We start from the raw sequence: 18,051 nt of genomic DNA on the forward strand, positions 1-18,051 counted from the left end.
AGGAAACCTATCTCAGATGTTACAGTTTCCAACCAACAAAGCTGTTGACACCAAGGGAGAAATCCCTAGACCAAGCACCCTCCACTAACGCTAACACCAACACACCACTTTTCACCACAGGGAATCGCTGGAGCTCAGCTGGTTTCACAGAATGAGAGGCAGTCCCACAGTGGAACATAAACTCAACAAGGGCTAATTGCTGCAACGAGGATTCTCAAAGGGTACAATGTGGTCCCAGGTTAAACTGTGTCGCCCCAGAGCAACCTCAGGGCAGTGAGCAGGGAGAGAAGTGGGACCCCTCACTCTGCTGGGGTCATGGCAGTAAGATCCAGCACTCCTCTGCACCTCGCTTAGTATTTCTAACATGGCTGTCTTTAAGGCAGCCACATACTAACTTTTCTTAATAAGCAGATTCCTTAGAGAAAAGCAAGAAAGAAGCTTGTCTTTCCTCCCAGCACACATCAGAGAAGCTTCCCTGATTTCCCAGATTTCTGTAGACCCACAAGGGCAGGAAACGAAAGATCTGGGTAGGTAGAAGCAGAATCCTCGGGTTGGAGGGAATCTCCAAAGTGTGTTTTGTTCCCGTCTGCCCCTTCCCCGTCCGAAGCCACATCCACAGCCCTGAAGCCCTTGGCAGTTCCTTGTGCTGAAGATCTTAAGGACAATGAGTGATCTATCTTGGTGACTCCTTCTGGTGTCTAAGAATACCCAGTCAGGAAATTTGGCTTTGTGGGTAAATTTGGACTCCTCACACACCCATTTCCTCTGACTCTGATCTCTGGGGGAGAAAGAGCACACCCAGTGAACGTGTGTGAAGGTTCTCACCAAAGTAGCCACTGTCCACCTGCCCCAGCTTCTCTGCTCCAGGATCAGTGGTCCCAGCTCTTTTCATCTGTTTTCCTTGAGTCTCTCTTGGAGCCCAGACCCACCTGTGCCTCACCTTTAACCTGTGTTCTAGTCCGCCGGTTCTTAGGCGACCAACATAGGCTTCCTGACCTGGGTGTCAGAATGTAGGACTTTCAGTGCTAAAATCAGGGAAGTCTCCAATAAATGGGGATGTGCTGCCCCCTTGGCTGTCTATAAAAGACATGCACCACTGGACAAAGGACCGTCAAGTGACAGAAGGGACAATCTCAGTGAATGTGGTGGCACTAACCCGGAGGCAAGGAGACAATCTTGATAACTGTGTTGGCAGTTCTGTAGTGGTCTCCGCTGAGTCTACTCTGGGATTTGATGTCTTGTGTCCTGGCTCCCTGTCAGCTCCTATTCTCTTCACTGCTATTCATATCTATATTTGTTCAGGGGCTTCCTTCCTGGCTCCCCTTTCTCTTCAAGATCGTCCCTTTTCAGTGGCGTTGGCTTGGATGTCTAACTCTAAGCACTCAAAATCCAAACTACAGGAGGATAATGTCAAGCAGAAGTTTATTTTTCTTTCTTTTTTTTTTTTTTTTAATTGGGGACTTGGTCCTCCTAGGACAAAGGCTCAGCCAAAATGCTCCTCAAGTCACCCACAGTGATAGGTTAAAAACAATTGGGCTTTCTGTCTCTTTGAACCAAGAGAATCGTATGTTACTGTTTTATATATTTTCCTCTTGTTGGTTATGTTTTACTGATAATATAGCAATGAAGGAAGCTACAGTTTTAGTTGGCTTTTTGTGGGTGCCCTCAGCTGAATCAGAGAATCTATCACTGTGTTACTTCTTAGTAAACATAAGGATTAAATTAAGTACATGTACCACTGTGTTACTTCTTAGTAAACATAAGGATTAAATTAAGTACATGTACTCTGAAAAGACAGCGTGGGTTAGGGTCAGTGTTAAGTATTAGATCAACTTCACTGAGTATATTGGCTCCTGCACATGGAAGGCAGAGACAGTCAGATCTCTGTGAGGTCAAGGCCAGCCTGGTCTGCATAGTGAGTTCCAGAAAAGCCAGAGCTTTGTAGTGAGACCCTAAAAAGTGTTAGATCAACTTTGAACAAGAAAGAAAAAAACAAACAAACAAATCAAGGTGGAAAAAAGTTGGGATACTGAAAAGGTCTCTATATCTTAACGCATGTTAAGCGATAGAAGGTTGTAATTAGGAAATATAAGAAGGAGGGGGAGGGATGAAAGAAAGAAGAAAAGAAAAAGGAGAATATGTGAGATATTGAAGAGTACAGAAAGGGTGTCTTACAGTAACAGGGTGGAGAGACATAAGAGGCCCCAGATCTAACTCAGCTACAGCCAAACAAATGCCAAACCATCATGAGACAGATATGCACGAGTGGACATTAAATACCAGACGAGAAGAGGTGAAGAGAATACTTCCGGAATGAATTCCTGCCGCCATTGCACTGAGTCAACAGGAGGCGTTCTCAGGTCCCCCTGGCTCTAGTGCGTGGCAGAGAAGAGAAAGGGGACTGTCGGCCTCTGCAGTCTCCGTGTTCACGGGTGTCTACAGAACTTTGGGAGCTGGAAACCTGTTTCCCAGATGCTGTCTCCGCTGTGCTCTTCTCTCTGCTACTTAATGTCTACCTGAAAAAGAACACGGCTGATTCCAATCCCAACCCCGTTTTCCAGCTACGCATAAGAATTCCTTGTGATTCCTTAGGCTGAAGCAAAGTTTTCCTTCTTGACATTTCCATCAGCTATGCCTGCCGTGTCCTTGAGAACCTCAGGGCTACTAATCTTCTCTTTGCAGCTTTTGCTTTCTGCTTTTGTTGTCGTTTGGTTGGTTAGTTAGTTTGGTTTTTTGAGACAAGGTTCTGCTATGTAGCCTTGGATAGATGAGAATTTACTATGCACACCAAGCTGGTCTCAAAATGGCAGTGATACTGTGACTCTGTCCTAAACTGTTGTGTCCAGTTGGGTTTTGGTTTTGAGACAGGGTTTTACTCTGTAGCCAGCCTGGACACACTCCAGTGATACACAAATCATGATACACAAAATCTGTGGGGGGGGAGGGAGAGGGAGAGAGAGGGGAGGGAAGGAGAGAGAAGGGGAGGGAGGGAGAAAAAGGAAAGGAGAGGGGAGAGAGAGACAGAGGAGGGGGGAGGGAGAGAGGGAGAAAAAGTGAGGGAGACCTAAAAAAAAAGGAGTTTTTCCAAATTCTCTTCTCCACCTGGGGAGAGGGAGAGAGAGAGAGGGAGGGAGGGAAGAAGGAAGAGAGAGGGGGAAAAGACAGAGAGAGAGAAGGACAAAGGGGGAGAAGGAAGGAGGGAGAGAGAGAGGTAAGGAGAGAGGGAGGGAGCGCTAAAAAAGGAGTTTTCCAGATTCTCTTTCCCACCTGGTATGGTAAGGCCTCGAAGTTTAGAAAATACAGAGAATAAACAAATATGTTCTCCGGGGAAAGAGCAAAACATAACAAGGCGAGAAGGAGGCAGACAGAGGGGAGACAGCTGGTACCTTTCTGAGCTTAGCCTGTGCCAGAGGTTCTTAAACTTTGGTACTCTGCAGAATCCCTCGGAGGGCTTGTTAAAACATGGGTGGCATTTTAAACAGGGTCCTGTGCAATGCTGATGTTGATGGTCAGGACATGTCACTGACCACTGACCTATCCGGATCTCTTTAAAGAACTAGGAGTCTAGTCAAGGAGCTCACAAACCTCAGTAAGGTTGTGTGAGAATGTGCACGCCTCTGAAAGCTTCGCCAGCCGATTCTGATGAGTAGGTTCTCATGCATTAATTAGCCTCTGGGCTCTCGGTGAGTGCTGTGTGGGGTCACGGCTGGCAGAAACATCACCATCACCTGGGTACCAATTTAAAAACCAGGTTCCCAGGCTCCACCCAGCCCTTCTGAGTGGGTACTTCCAGGGCGAGACCTTACTATCTAGGATTTAAGCCTTTTGGGTTGTCCTGGTCCACACTGACTTTGAGCTAGATCTTTTAACAACTACTTTAATAAAATTTCCATTAATTTTCAAAAGTGGTTGAACCAGAGCTTCTGGACAACTGGATATGTATTCTCACAATGTAGGTGGCCAATTGCTAGAGAAAGAAAATTTTATCCTCCGTTTGTTTTCACCGGAGTGAGAAATTAGATCCAGGGTGGCTACAGAGTGAGACTCTGTCTCAAAAACCGAAACCCAACTGGCACACGCCAGTTTAGAGCAGTCACAGGATCACTGCCATTTTGAGACTAGCTTGCTATAAAAGTGAATTCTTGTGTGTCCAGGGCTACATAGTAAAATACACGTGTGTGTGTGTGTGTGTGTGTGTGTGTGTGTGTGTGTGCGCGCGCGCGCGCGCGCCCCCACAAGTCAGAGGCATCCAATCCACCAAGTTTACAGGTGGCCGTGAGTTGCTTGATATGGGTGCTAGGAACCAAACTCAGGACCCATTCAGTACCCCTGAACTATTTTCTCAGCGCCCCCCCCCCAAATTCTGCTTTCAAAAGAACTTACTTGATTTATTTTTATTTTAATTAAAATATTTTATTTTTATAATTTATTCACTTTATATGCTGATGGTAGCCCCCTCCCTCATTTCTTCCTGGTCCACCCCTCTTCCCCTCCCCCCCAGTCCACTGATAGGGGAGGTCCTCCTCCGCTACTCTCTGACCCTAGCCTATCAGGTCTCATCAGAACTGCCTGGATCCTCTTCTTCTGTGGGCTGGTAAGGTTGCCCCACTAGGGGGGAAGTGATCCAAAAGCAGGTAACTGAGTTCATGTAAGAGACAGTCTCTGCTCCCCTTACTAGGCACCCACATGAGCTGCCGTGGTCTACGTCTGAGCAGGGTGTCTAGGTCCTCTCCACGCCCGGTCTTTGGTTGCTGCATCAGTTTCTGCTGGCTCCCCTTCAGATAACACATCTAGGCTATTGCGTATATCCACATCACGTAACCATCCAGACCACAAGCCTCCCAACAGGAAACATGAGACAATAGCTCCCCCTTCAGGTCACGGTGATCAGTGCACCCATTGCCATGCCCTGTTCCAGGATTCTTCAGAAATTGTTCCTTCTCCCGTGTCCCTATGACATTTTCTACTTTAGGCACATCATGTCTGTAGTATCACATAGTTCTTTTATGACTGGCTTCCTTCACTCAGAATGTTTTCTATTTTAAGTAAGACAGTCAGTCCTGTTCTTTCTGCTTGGAAATCCCCCCCGGGGGTGTCTCAGAGCCCACCTTTTCTCTGCACGGGTCAGACATCTGGTACCTTGTCTGGTCCTAGTCCAGATACCTTGCTTTTTTCCATGCTCATGTCCAGCTGCAGGCTCAGCCGTGTGTGTGGGGGGGGAGGGTGTTCCTCCTTGGACTTTGTCAATTCATATTCCCCACCTCCATCTTCAGCGCCAATGGAGTTCTTAGCAGGAACAATGGCCTGAACAAGCTGCCAGGACGCTTCGTTCCGCTCCGTGTCAGGCTTGGAGCTGGTGTTCTGCCAAACTGCGGTGCTATGTTCTTGGTACAGAGTATACGTGAAGCCAGGCAGCAGCAGTGGCAGCAAACTCCGGAGTGCCAGCTCTCCCGCACTTGCACAGCTCTGGCTTGGGGCCTGGTGTGAAAAACAGGAGGTACAGAGGCTGGCACTGCCCAGGGTTTGCACTAGCTGTCCTGGGATTCCACAGGTAAGGCTGGTAAGGGATGGCTGCTTTCCAAAGGAAGCTTCCTCATTGGTGCTGAATTTGATTTGCAAATTCTTTAGTAGCAGGGAAGGGATGCAGTGGAGACAGTGAGATGCCTGACTGGGTTAAGTCACTTGTTCCCAAGCCTGATGACCTCAGTTCCATCCCCAGGATCCATAGGTGTGTGTGTGGGGGGGGGAACTCCTTCAAGTGACTGCCAACACACAGATAAATAACTAAATGTAATTGTAAAATGTTCCTAGTGGGTTAATGAAAAGCGGATCTGACAAAATGAAACCTACTGTTCTGGAAAGAAGAAGATGCTCCCTTCATTTGGCAACCCTCACGCATCAAGAGCATTTGGTTTAGCAGCCAGAACTTGATTTGATTTTGAGCTGCAGCTGGAGGATGCCCTGGTCCCCTAGCTCGTTGACAGTTGTGCCATTCCATCCTGCAAGACTGGCTTTTGGAGAGACAGAAGGAAGAGGCGGGACCAGTGGGGAAATGATTAGGACTGGGGTCTTTGATGAAGTCAGCGCAATATGAAGAATTTAGATTTCAAACATCTACTGGAATTGGTTCTCTGATACCTGTAGGGTTGGCTGGGTGGATATTCTGGGCTGGTACACAACTTTAAAAAAATTTTTTTTTTCTGCATCTTCACATCGCTTAATCGCTGTGCCTCACATCACACTGGGAGTTCTTTATATGACTGACACTTGTCTCTGACAACTACCAGAGCCACACCAACTTTAGCTTGTGTTCTGAGTGAAAGGAGGGAAATTGGTGGCTTTCAAGCCCCACCCTTTGGTTTTTGGCAGGAAAAGAAAGTGTTCAGAAGAGTTAATTTGACAGGCATCATTTGTTGGACATTTTATTCCATCTAGTTTCTATATTACCACATAACACATTAAGAAAATTTGGATTTTTGGAACCCATTTTTCACACACAGTGTTTGGAAGAGCAAAAAGTGATGAGTGCTATTTTAGGGTCTGCATTTTACAGAACAGCAACTCTCAGTAACAAAAAGCAGGCAGAAATGATTTTGTAATTAAAGAATGGCGTAGTCAGCAGGAAAGATGGTGTGATGTGGAATGATGAATAAAACGTAGTCTTTCCTCCTAATGATCTTGCATCCGTTATGTGTGAGACCAATCTGCCATAGTAGCTGTGACCATACTTTGAGGATACACGGCCTCCAGTGAGCTTTATGGGGACTACCAGACCACTTGTTTGCAATCTTAGCAGATGTCAGATGTGGAGACACCACACTTAGCACAGGGGACAGAGTAAAGCAAGCTTCTCAAGGAGGCATGTCTGGTTGGTCTGCAGAATCTGAGGAGGAAGGCTTATGAGGTCATACCTCAATACACCCAAGATGGCTGAGGTTCAGCACTGTCTGCCCTTTAAAATGGTGACTGTGATAGGTGTCAGGCCGGGTTTACACGTGCACACGCAATTTTTGCTTCTCCCCCCTCAATGCTGCAGATGGAGCCAGGACCTCGTGCATTCTGGGTGTTCACCCTGTCCACTCTTCTTTTTTGACTAGCCATGTACTTGTGTCTAAGAACCAGATGCCTAGAGTTGAGTTTTGAAGAAACCTCCCTCTTTGGGTTTACCTAGACAGGGAAGCCATCTTGGTGAAGAGATTTTTGACACTTTTGTATAACATCAGAAGTGCACTTATTTTTTTTCTTTTTCTTTTTTCTTTTTCACCAATATTGAGTATTCTGTCTGCACATGCACCTGCATACCAGAAGAGGGTGTGGAATCCCATTACAGAGGGTTGTAAGACAACATGGGGTTGCCAGGAATTGAACTCAGGACCAGTGGAAGAGCATCTCTCCAGCCCCTATTTTTCAATTTTTAAAATAATCTTTACGCTTAATCATTTTCTTATGGTGGGTACTGTGGCTAATTTTATGTCAACTTGACAGAGGCCAGGCTAGTCATCTGACAGAAGGGAACCCCAGTGAGAAACGCCTTCCTGAGCCTGGGCTGTAGGCAAGCCTGTAGAGCATTCTACTACTTAGTGCTAATAGGGGAGGGCCCAGCTCATTGTGGGTGATGCTAGTCCTGGCTTCTTACAGACAGCATGAAGAGCAAGCCATAGGGGGCAGCAGCCTCCATGGCCTCTGCACCAGCCCCTGCCTCCAGGTCCAGGAAGCATAAGCCAGTGCTTATAAGGAAAACTAAGCCAAATAAGCCCTCTTGTTCGTGGCGTTTTGTCAAAGCAATAGATACCCCGAAATAGTGGGAAGGGTATGTGTATATCATGATGCACACGCAGAAGTCAGGGGGCAACCAACAGGAACTGATTTTCTCCTTTCAGCGCTTAGGCTCAGACTCAGGTTACCAAACTTAGCTGGAAGTGCCCTGTAGCCACTAACCCAAAAGCACAACGTTAAATACAAATGTAGAACAGTTCTTTAGGTACTAGTGGTAGTTTAGTGGTAAAATACATGCTTAGCTTACACACGGGTTCAAGCTCCAGCGCTCATGCATGCACACACACATACACACACACTTCTCTAAAGTAATTGCATGTCTGTGACACTGAGGAGAAAAGAAAGTATGTGCCAGGCTGAAGGGCAGTGGTTGCTTAATGTTGCTAGCCGTACTGAAAATAGGTTTTCTCTTAGAAAAGGACTCTGGCAACACATGGGAAAGCGTCAAGTCCCTTAAGGCCCTTCAAGCACATAGTTTTACTTTGGAAGACTATACCTCAGAATAGCAATGCCTATGCTGTTTATGAGATGAGCAACTTTCTGAAGCAAGACAATCCTCCCTGAGACCTGTTCCTCTGCCCCTGGTGTACATCCAGATATGCCAAGGAAAGTGAGGCACTCCACCGCTTCCGGCCCTGAGAATGTCCCGGGATGGAGCCACATGGCGCTCGCCTTCCTATGAAAACCCTGCATGAAGGCCAGCTGCAATCTGAAAGAGGATTCCCAAGGCAGCCATCTCCATCCCGGAAGAGGGAGCCTAGAAGGAGCTTCGAAGAAGCCCGGAAGGGAAAAGGCAGCCAACCCCAAGACCTTCCCACAGTCCCACGCCCCAGAGCTGTGATTCTTCCCAAAGGTCAGAGGTTGGCTGACACTGGCCTAGTTTACTGTGACCTGAACAGGCCAGGCCCCCAGCCACGAGCAGGGACCCGACTGACTCCTCTAAGTTCTGAAGCCTATGGTGGCAGAGACAGACGCAAACGACCTGGTTCCACGGGTCTGCTTCCGTGTCCCGCTGTCCTGAGGGCTTCTCCCTGTATGGGACAGAGCAGAAGCTTCTCTCGGGCTGCAGTGCTGGTTCCCTGGCAGGGCCCAGGTGATTGTGAGGCAAGGCACGGTGGCCTACCCGGCTGGGCATGACGGAGCCCAGCTTAGGAGGCTGGGGCAAGCAGACTAATGGGAGACCAGTCTGTGCCGCACAGTGAGTCAGAGGCTCTTCTGGACTATACAGCTAGACCTTGTCTCAAAAACAAACAAACAAACAAACAATTTAGTTTAGGGTGTCCTGGTGGTTCTGTTGACACCCAGCGCCCCATATAGGAGAGTAGAAGAGCAAAGGAGAGCAGCAGTCACAGCCTATAGCTGGGGGAGGAGCATGAAGCCAGGGCAGCTATCGCCCGGGTCAGCTGCTACCGAGGGGCCAGCACCTCAGTCTCAGTCAGTGGATGTCCTGGAACCCCAAGGAAGACCAAGAGCCTTGTTTCCCGTGAGTATGCACATGGATAGGCCACCTCAGAGCAGGCCAGCCGGAGGGTGGATGTCATTTCTCACCTTGGCCTATATACGAAAGCTTAGCCTGGCATTGGGGATGAAAGGGACTAAAACGGGTGCTGTCTACAGTATGCTAGGACAGGGGTACACTCAAGACTCCTCGTTCTGAGGCAGCAGTCACCTGTGCAATTCAAATACGGCAGGAAAATTTGAAGATCTCAGAAAGGGCGTGACCTGGGCAGTCAGCCCCTCTGCCAAACAGCCTAGTCTTCTGTCTTCTGTGTGTGTGCATGTGTGCACGCATGCATGTGTGCATGTGCCTGTACATATGGATGCACATGTGTGCATGTGTGTGGAGGTCAGAGGTTGCTCTATTCCACCATTCTCCCCTGTGTTTTTTGAGGCAAGGTCTCTCATTAAACTTGGAGCTCACTGATTCAGCTAGACTGGCAAGCCCCAGGTATCCTCCTGTCCCTCTCTCCCCAGCTCTGTGATTACAGGCACATACTACTCTGTCTGGCTTTTTATGTGACCAGGGATCCAAACTCAAGCACATTACCAGCTGAGCCATCTCTTAGCACATCTGTCTTTCTCTCTCTGGCTTTCCTGCGCCTGTTCATGGCTTCCACTTCACTGTTACCTCACGTCTGAGCACCTCTCCTGTCTTTCTTTTTCCTCCTCATATCTCTGTTCCATCTCCTCCCTGTTTAACTCCTGGTTATGGCTATATGGTTGTGGTGCCTGGAGCCTAATGATGGTCAGGAAAAACACAAAGCAGAAACAGAGAAACCCAGCAAAGCCCAAACCCACCATCACTCTCAGGCCTCACAGCTGCGCTCAAAGGCTGCTGCTGCCCCGAGCAGCTGCTTCCAATCTGTCTCAGCTCACCCCTCTGCAAATGACATCTTCCAATATCAAAGGCACTTCCAGCTGTCAGAATAAGGTCTCCGACTTTTCATATATAGGACAATTATTGCTGAAAACAGATTATGCAAACATAAACAAGCCAAAGGAAGGAAGGGAGCATGGTGGGCTGCCCCTGCTTAAATTCATCCTTTCTACTGAAGCAGGCACTGAAATGACCTCAAGTCTTTAGAGCAGAACTGGAAAGGCACATCCTCCCAGACCCAGAAGGTCGCATCAAAGGAAAACAGAAAAGGGGATAAGGGAGTTTGATTTCTGGGCGAAGTGTCTGAGACAAAGGATTGGCAGAAGCTAGAGTTAATTATTTATCTCTCTCCCGCCCTTACTCCTTCACTCCCACACAACAATACATAATGAGCACAGAAGAAAGCAAAGGGAATATTTAACAAGGTGGGGATAAAACAGCCAGGGGCCCAGGGAACTCGAGGATTAAGTAGGGTGACCTTCTTAGGCATTTATGAAGGTCCTCCTCTCCTGGAAAAAATAACACATACACACACACACACACACACACACACACACACACACACACTAGAACTGTACTAGGCATCAAACTAGAGGTCCTCAGTAGAGTTCAAAGTTAGGAAATGAAGGCTGTTAGTCTTGCCCTGCAGCCCTAAGCAAATGAGCTAATTTTTTTTTTCTCTCCCTCTGTTTGCCTAGTTACTGGGTGAGGACCCTGAAATTGGACTGGAGGTTTGTTTTGAGGATCCAGTGTGATCAAGCTTAGGAAAGAGGGCGAGGCCTCCCATGAGAGAGCCCCTCATGGGAGGTGTGTCACCGTGTTTGGAAGTGTCAGGCCTTTCCAGCTTGCCGAAGCGCCCAGGTTTATTTTTAAATGTTATTGGATTTCCTACAAAACGACGACAGTCTGCAGTGTGTGTTCCAAGGGTCTGCCCCACTCACAACGGCTCCCATTAAACCCACAGTTAAGCAACAAGGTCAGTATCAGACCGAGGAGTAAAGCCCCACAGCTCCCAAGGGTGCCCTGCCAACACGGAGGCCAGCTTGTATTGCTGGGCAGTCAAGACCTTGGGACTTAGACCTTTGGGGGCCAGTTGTTGTCGTAAGAGCTGGGATTTTGAAAGAGTAGGTTAACCCAGATACACAGAGAGGTTGAGGCATGCAGCCAGGAGACATGAGGGTGGGAGCTGACGGAGTTCCTGTTGAGGCCGCCTCACCATTAAAGTCTACAGCCTAATGGAAAAGGCTAGGTCACACCAGTCAGACAGAGGCTGCAGGGACACTTGGTCTTTCAGTTCCTGACCAAACCTGAACAGAGCTGGAAAGCCACGCCGCTCTCCCTGTGAACTGGGCACAAGCTGACACATGGCACAGCTCGCCAGCAAGTGGAAGCTGCAGACGTCAGCAGAACACGGAGCCCCGGTGCGTGGACTTCCAAACTCCACCGCGACCTAGGCAGGAAAGCCAATAACGGTGGCAATCGCACTAGGAGCCTAGGGCAGTGTCTGCAGGAGTCAGACCTAGCTGGCGGCCAGCCAACGACAGGAACACTGCTGTCCCTGCCGTCACTGGGATTTGCTGGTCTTTTCTGCGCAGGCAGAGATTAGGTTTCGCTGCTACTGTAGATAATCTGTTTGGGCCGTGGTCATATCAGCACCTAGTGGGTAAGTGTGGAACGGAGAGTGATGTCTAGAAGGGATCCTACCACAACAAGTGGAGAAAGACTCTGCGATGAGCAAGTGGATTGAGATGGCCTTGCTTCTCTACTGTATCGGGGTAAGAACTAAAGTGGAAACAAAGGTTTCTGGCCCTGTGTTTCCACCTGTGGCGGGAGCATATTTAAAAGGGCGTAGTACTAGGAGTTGTGGCCACGGAGTCTCTCAGGCCCGTATCTTGCTGAGGGAGCAGGCTGTCGCCACATTTGGCTGTGGCACCTCATCCATGAAACATCGTCCCCAACAGTGGATTAGAACAGCTGGCCGGAACAGAATTGACCTGCTCGGCTCCAGACAGCAGACAAGATGGCCGCTGGGATGTGTGGAGTTCTAATGCCACCCCCACCCCACGCTGAAACTATAATCCATAAATCTGTGAGTGAGACTTCATCTGAAAACAGGGGAAATTCCCCTACAGATTTCAAAGGGAGTTTGCCCCAGGTGACGCTTCATCCTGGACCAACAGCCTCCAAAACTGGGGGGACGTTCTATGGAGCTTTAAGCCACTGAGTGTAGCAATTTGTTCTAGCAGCCCTGAGGAATGAACACAGTTACCCCAGTGAACGAGCTGTTTCCAGAAGCTGAATGAGAACGGTTATGAGTTAAACTGTATTCCAAAAGTTCCAGGACCTCAAATATGACTGTATTTGGAAGCAGAGTTATTACAGATGTAATATCAATACAGTCCTTAGAAAGAAAGAAAGAAAGAAAGAAAGAAAGAAAGAAAGAAAAGAAAAGAAAGAAAGAAAGAAAGAAAGAAAGAAAGAAAGAAAGGAAAAAGAAAGAAAGAAAGAGAAAGAAAGAAAGAAAGAAAGAAAGGAAAGAAAGAGAAAAAAAGAAAGAAAGAAAGAAAGAAAGAAAGAAAGAGAAAGAAAAAAGAAAGAAGAAAATTTCAACTTACAACCAGAGACAGAGAGGCAATCGAATGGGATGAAATCAGCCGTTTATATTTACAATCAAAGGATGGGGGTAAGATCGCCAACAAATTGGCAAAAACTAGGAAAAAACTAGGAAAGAGGCCCGGGGGGAATCTCCCACAGAGCTCCCCCCCCCACTGCCACTTTGACCTTGGGTTTTCCAGCCTCTAAAGCTCAGGAACAACACGCCTCTTTTGTTTAACTCATCCTGTGAGTGGAATGATGCCTAGCTAGAGGCACAAGGAAATGCCGTGGGAATGAAGAGGACCCAGGAGGAAGGAGAAGCTGGGAGGCTGTGGCATGCTGAGGTCTGGAGAGCAGCAGATAAAGAGGCGAGGTCCTCCTGGAGGACTCAGGGGAACGTGGCCGCCAAGCAGGCTGCGGAAGCCCCAGCGCGACCTGACTGTGTGCTGCTGCTCCCGAGGTGGTCGGTCACCCTGGGATCCTCAAAAGCCACCTGCCGTTCTGGAGTGAGCTGACATGAACTGAGGATGTAGTTCACTTGATAGCACGCTTGCCTAGCACACACCAAGCCCTGGGCTCAGTGCAGTTAAGTACCACACAAGCTGGAAATGGTGGCACACGCTACCGTAATCTCCACACTTGGGAAAGTGGGGCAGGACAATTAACATCCTCCTTGATGACATAGTCAGTTCAAGACCAGACTGGGATGTAAGAGACCCCGTCCCTCCAAAAAGATGTTGACTTTGAAAGGGGGTAACTAGGGTAAATAATTCTGACTAAATTGGTGTAGAAAATGATAATGATGTGCATGGGAACAGGAGTCTAGAGAGATAGACACTGCCTAGGAAAGGGGCCTTTCCGTGTTGTTAGAAGTGTCATAGATTCTTGGCCTATCAGTCCAGGACACAGTGCTGACTGCACAAGGATTGACTTGAATACCCCTTAGTAAGGTTACTACCAGGAAGATTAGGAACACTTTTATTGTGTTCCTAAAAGAACTTCCCAAGTTTCTGAGGTGAAGGGGGAGAAAGACGAGAAGGAAGAGAGACAAGGTGTGTTTCCTTCTCAGTCAAAGAACAAAGCTGAAAACGAAGGATGGACCTCCCTGGCATAGAATTAAAAGGCAATGCCAGGCTTCTGTGAGCCCAACAAAGGGCACTTTCGCTGAAGCAACGTCAGGGCTCTGATAACTCCAAGGGACATTTGATACAAGACTTTCCAGAGAACCTCCTAGAACTGCTCATCCTCCCTGTGTTATACCCCACCACACAGCAACCCCAGGGCCAGAGTGCTGCAGAGGAAGGATGTAGAGTGTTCAGATGCTAGTCTGGAAAGGAGGCAGACTGGTGCCTCTGGTTCCCAGTTTCAGGTCTTTGGCAAGCTTAGGAATGAGGGGTAATATGAAGAGGTCCGAGTTTCCCAGGAGCTCAAGTTGTGTGGTCTAGTGTTTTGGCCCAGAGCTGAGGTGATAAACCCTAATGACACCTATTTTTAAGGGTGAGGTGCTCTAGAATGTGCATAGAATGCCATATGCCTTGGGAATGAGAAAGAGAACAGGAGAAAAGCAAGATGGAGTCACTGACAGCAACTGCCTTTTGCCATCACGACAGATAATTACCCTTGGAGCTCTGGCTCACCTAGATCACTTCCTGTCTTCTCTGTTAACAGACTCAAGAAAGGACTTGTATTTAGAGCTGTTGGTTCATGTGAAGAATTGAGCTAAGGTGTCTCTGTTGTGGGCATTCTATGAGTTGGGGCAGGGTAGAAATACCAGATCCATCCCAGACCAGGCTTGGATTTTAGGACTTATGTTAGGAGTCTATAGAAGAGGAGCCCATAGGAGCTTCCCAGACAGGGCTAAATGTCTGGATTGATGACTCACTTCTCAAGGGCTCGTCAGCAGGCCAGGTGACCTATATACGGGCAGGAAGAAATGTGTGCTTTGAGGAGCACCAAGGAGGGACTGCTCAGAGCACAGTCAGGTCACATCCTGCTCCACTGGGGAACTGGCTCTGAATTGCTTTGCTGCTCTTTTCCCCATGCCCTGAGAGGGAATGCAGTGTGTGAAATGGGGCCTCTCTTGTCACCGGCTGAAGTCTGTGTCCCTTCGGCGGTGGTGACAGTCCACAGAGGAGAGGAGGCAGGTGTTGACATCAAAGGCCCCAAAGATGACAAACCCTTTTAAAGGTAGCAAAACCTTGGTGACGCTGTTTTCTGTGGTTACCCCAGGGGTGGACTATAGGCCTGCCGAGCTATGGGTTAATGTGGTGAAAATGAGGGAAGAAATTAAAAATGAACAATATGTCTTGACTGTCGTGGCAATATTTGACCAGCTGTTACAAGAGCAAGCCCAGGAAGGATGAGCCCGTTTATAAACAGAAATAGGAAGAAGAGGATGGAGGGAGTCGGAGCTGTGATATTAGCAAGTCTGGAAAAATTTCCTGTTTCTCTATCCAAAGTGCTAGGAAAGGAGATTAAAATGAGTTTTATTGGGCCCAGGGCTTGGCTCAGTGGCAGGAGCACTTGCCTACCAAGTGCAAGGCCCTGAGCTCTACCTTCGACACTAAGTATAAACAGAAGGAAAAGTTGTGTCTAAAAATAATTTTAAATGGCAAAGCTTAGGAGGACACCGTAATCGGGCACTGATGTTAAGCCCTGGGGTCAAGATCTGATTGAAGAGATCTTTCTGGATTGGACATGCAGCTTAGTCGGTAGAATGCTTGCTCGGTATGCTTGGAGCCTGACACTGGATCCCCAGCACCAGAACTTCTTGGTACACATACCTGTAAGCACAGCACCAGTTAGGTGGTGACAGGGTGATCAGGAGTTCAAGGTCATACTCAGCTACATAGGGAGTTTGGGGGCCAGTGTGGGCTACATGAGATTCTGTCCTTAAAAATGAATAACCTAGCCAGGTGGTGATGGTACACACCTTTAATCCCAGCGCTTAAAAGCTAGAGGCAGGTGGATCTCTGAGTTGGAGGCCAGCCTGGTCTACAGCTTGTGTTCCAGAACAGCCAGAGCCATCCCGAGAAACCCCAACTTGAAACAAACAAAAAACAGCAAGAGCAAGAGAGGAAATAGAAAACCACTTTTTATTAGCCCAAGGTATTGTACTACAATGTGAGCAGGTGATGTTCAAGGGAAAAAAATAAAGCAGTGTAGACTCCACATCTAGAGAAGTTTTGTTTTGTTTTGTCTTGTTTTTAATTTATATTATGTGTCTGGGTGCCTGTGGGCCACCTACTGTGAGTGCTGGCAATCAAAGTTGGAGCCTCTAGAACAGCAAGTACCCTTAACCACTGAGCTGTCTCTCCAGCCTCTAGGGAAGGGTTTGAATGTGGCTAGAGGCACAGACCCTGGCCAGAAACAAACATGTAAGAAACTTACTACATTTCTGTGAAAATTATTGTTTGAGAAATCATGAAGCTGACCTCATCCTTCTTAAAGTTTTGACTGAGGCAGACTTAACATGAACTTTTGAATACTCAGGAAGGAAGTTCACACACCTAGAATGTGCTAAGGAGAAACCCATCCCAGGAAGGGCTTCCAGAAAGAAACCAAGGGTGTGCAGAAAACAGATGTAGGGTACCTGAGGCGGATAGCTCACAGAGAACTATAGCTATTGCAATTGTACTGGCAGGAATGAGAACATTCTAAAGACAACTGTGCCCTTGACTGTTAGACTACTGAAGCAATGGAACTGAAGGAATGCAAATTTCACCAAATACACAACATCCTGGGAGAAGAAAAATGCTGAAGCGTGCCACCAGCCAGAGGAGGAATTTGTCCCCACCTCCATAACCCCAGGAAGAGATTCTGCAGAGTTCTGACAATGTATTTGACCACCTGTAGGGCAGACAAGCCCAGAAAATGAAGAACCAATGATCGGCAGAACTACATGGCCCAGGACTGCTTAGCTTTTGGCTCTACTTAACTCTCAACTCTCTGCTACCCCAGACCCAATTTCTCAGGGTCACCCTGACCCTGCAACAGAACACCAGCTGCAGCTTCCCCTCCCTCTGTCCAGGCCTCCTGTGAATTTCTTGGAATCAATAAAACAAAGAGTTGCTTCTTTGAGTGCCACACCCACTCCAGCGTCTGGTGTAGCATATCAATGGATAGCACTACTCAGACTAAGAGACATGTGTCCTTCAGGATTATGCTCTCTGGAGGTCCCTGGCAGACCCCCCCACACCTGGCAAAGAGATGCGTTCTGAGATTTCTACGCTTTTTCGGTTGCGGTTGTAGGGCTGGATTAATGAGTTTTTTGATCTTTCTTTATGATTCCTGAAACAGCACAACTAACTATTCAAGGAAATATATTTTTGATAGATTATTAAAAGCTTTAGCAAGAATAGAGTAAAAGAAAAATAAGTAATGAATCAGATTTAGTATTAGAAAGCATTATAAGAATAGTGAAAAAATAATGGGCTCCTTCTTAGGAAAAAATAGCATAAGCAAGTACAGCAGGCTCGAGCATGCCTCCCTTTAGCGTCTTGTTTCTAAGGAAGATTATAAATCTTTAGGAAAACTTATGGGAGGATGGTTGACCAAGGTGTATTTAGACTTTAATGTAGAAAAAGACATTGGCAGGTATTTGACTTGGCTCGGAGGACTATTACAGCTCCTGACTTTCCCCTTCAGTGATAGTGAAACCACAGTTTGAGGATTTTGTTTCTTGTTTGCGTTGATCAGAAAGTTACTAGACCAAGATTTCTTGTGGGCACTACTTTACGCTTGGCTACACTTTTGAGTTAAAACATAAACTTTGTATCCTTGGCAAAAGTTTGAATGTTTTGGAAAGCGTGCCAACTTTAAGGTGCTTCCTTATGAAATCACTATAAAATTATTAGACTGACTTCAGTAAAATCACAGCAGTAGAATTACTCTCTAGTGTGGTCTCTGACTGTCATTTGCCTGAAACTGTGCCTTCCTGATATCCAAATACCCTGATTCTCCTGTGGACGCAGGGAACCCGGCTGGGCTGGTCCGTGGCATTTGAGAAAAATCAATAAGATAGACAAACCCTTATCCAGACTAATTGTTACAGATACATCTTGCAGTCCCTGCAGTACAAGCAATTATGGGGAGATCTGACAGAAACTTAAAAGAGATGCTCATAGAACAGAAAGGACATAAAGAAGACTATCTCAGGGTAGATTAAATGGTGCTTTGTTGACATTGAATTTTTTAAAACTCAATGAGACAAGTAGCAAAAATATACTGGATTTAGAAAGGACTGCCAAATTAGATCAGCATATAAAACTCCTAGTTCCAAAAAGGAAAAAAAGGAGGTATGT

General features: G+C 47.2%; 1 long non-coding RNA gene across 1 annotated transcript; it reads left to right on the forward strand.

Annotated features, from left to right (window-relative positions):
* Positions 1 to 5,176: 5,176 nt before the first annotated feature.
* LOC132648925 (uncharacterized) lies at positions 5,177 to 17,637 on the forward strand. The gene is made up of 3 exons (XR_009587311.1): positions 5,177 to 5,551; positions 8,373 to 9,259; positions 10,852 to 17,637. It is a non-coding gene; the product is annotated as an uncharacterized LOC132648925 (long non-coding RNA).
* Positions 17,638 to 18,051: the final 414 nt, after the last annotated feature.

This window comes from Meriones unguiculatus, chromosome 18 (genome assembly GCF_030254825.1).
Source record: "Meriones unguiculatus strain TT.TT164.6M chromosome 18, Bangor_MerUng_6.1, whole genome shotgun sequence".
Classification (NCBI taxonomy): Eukaryota; Metazoa; Chordata; class Mammalia; order Rodentia; family Muridae; genus Meriones; species Meriones unguiculatus.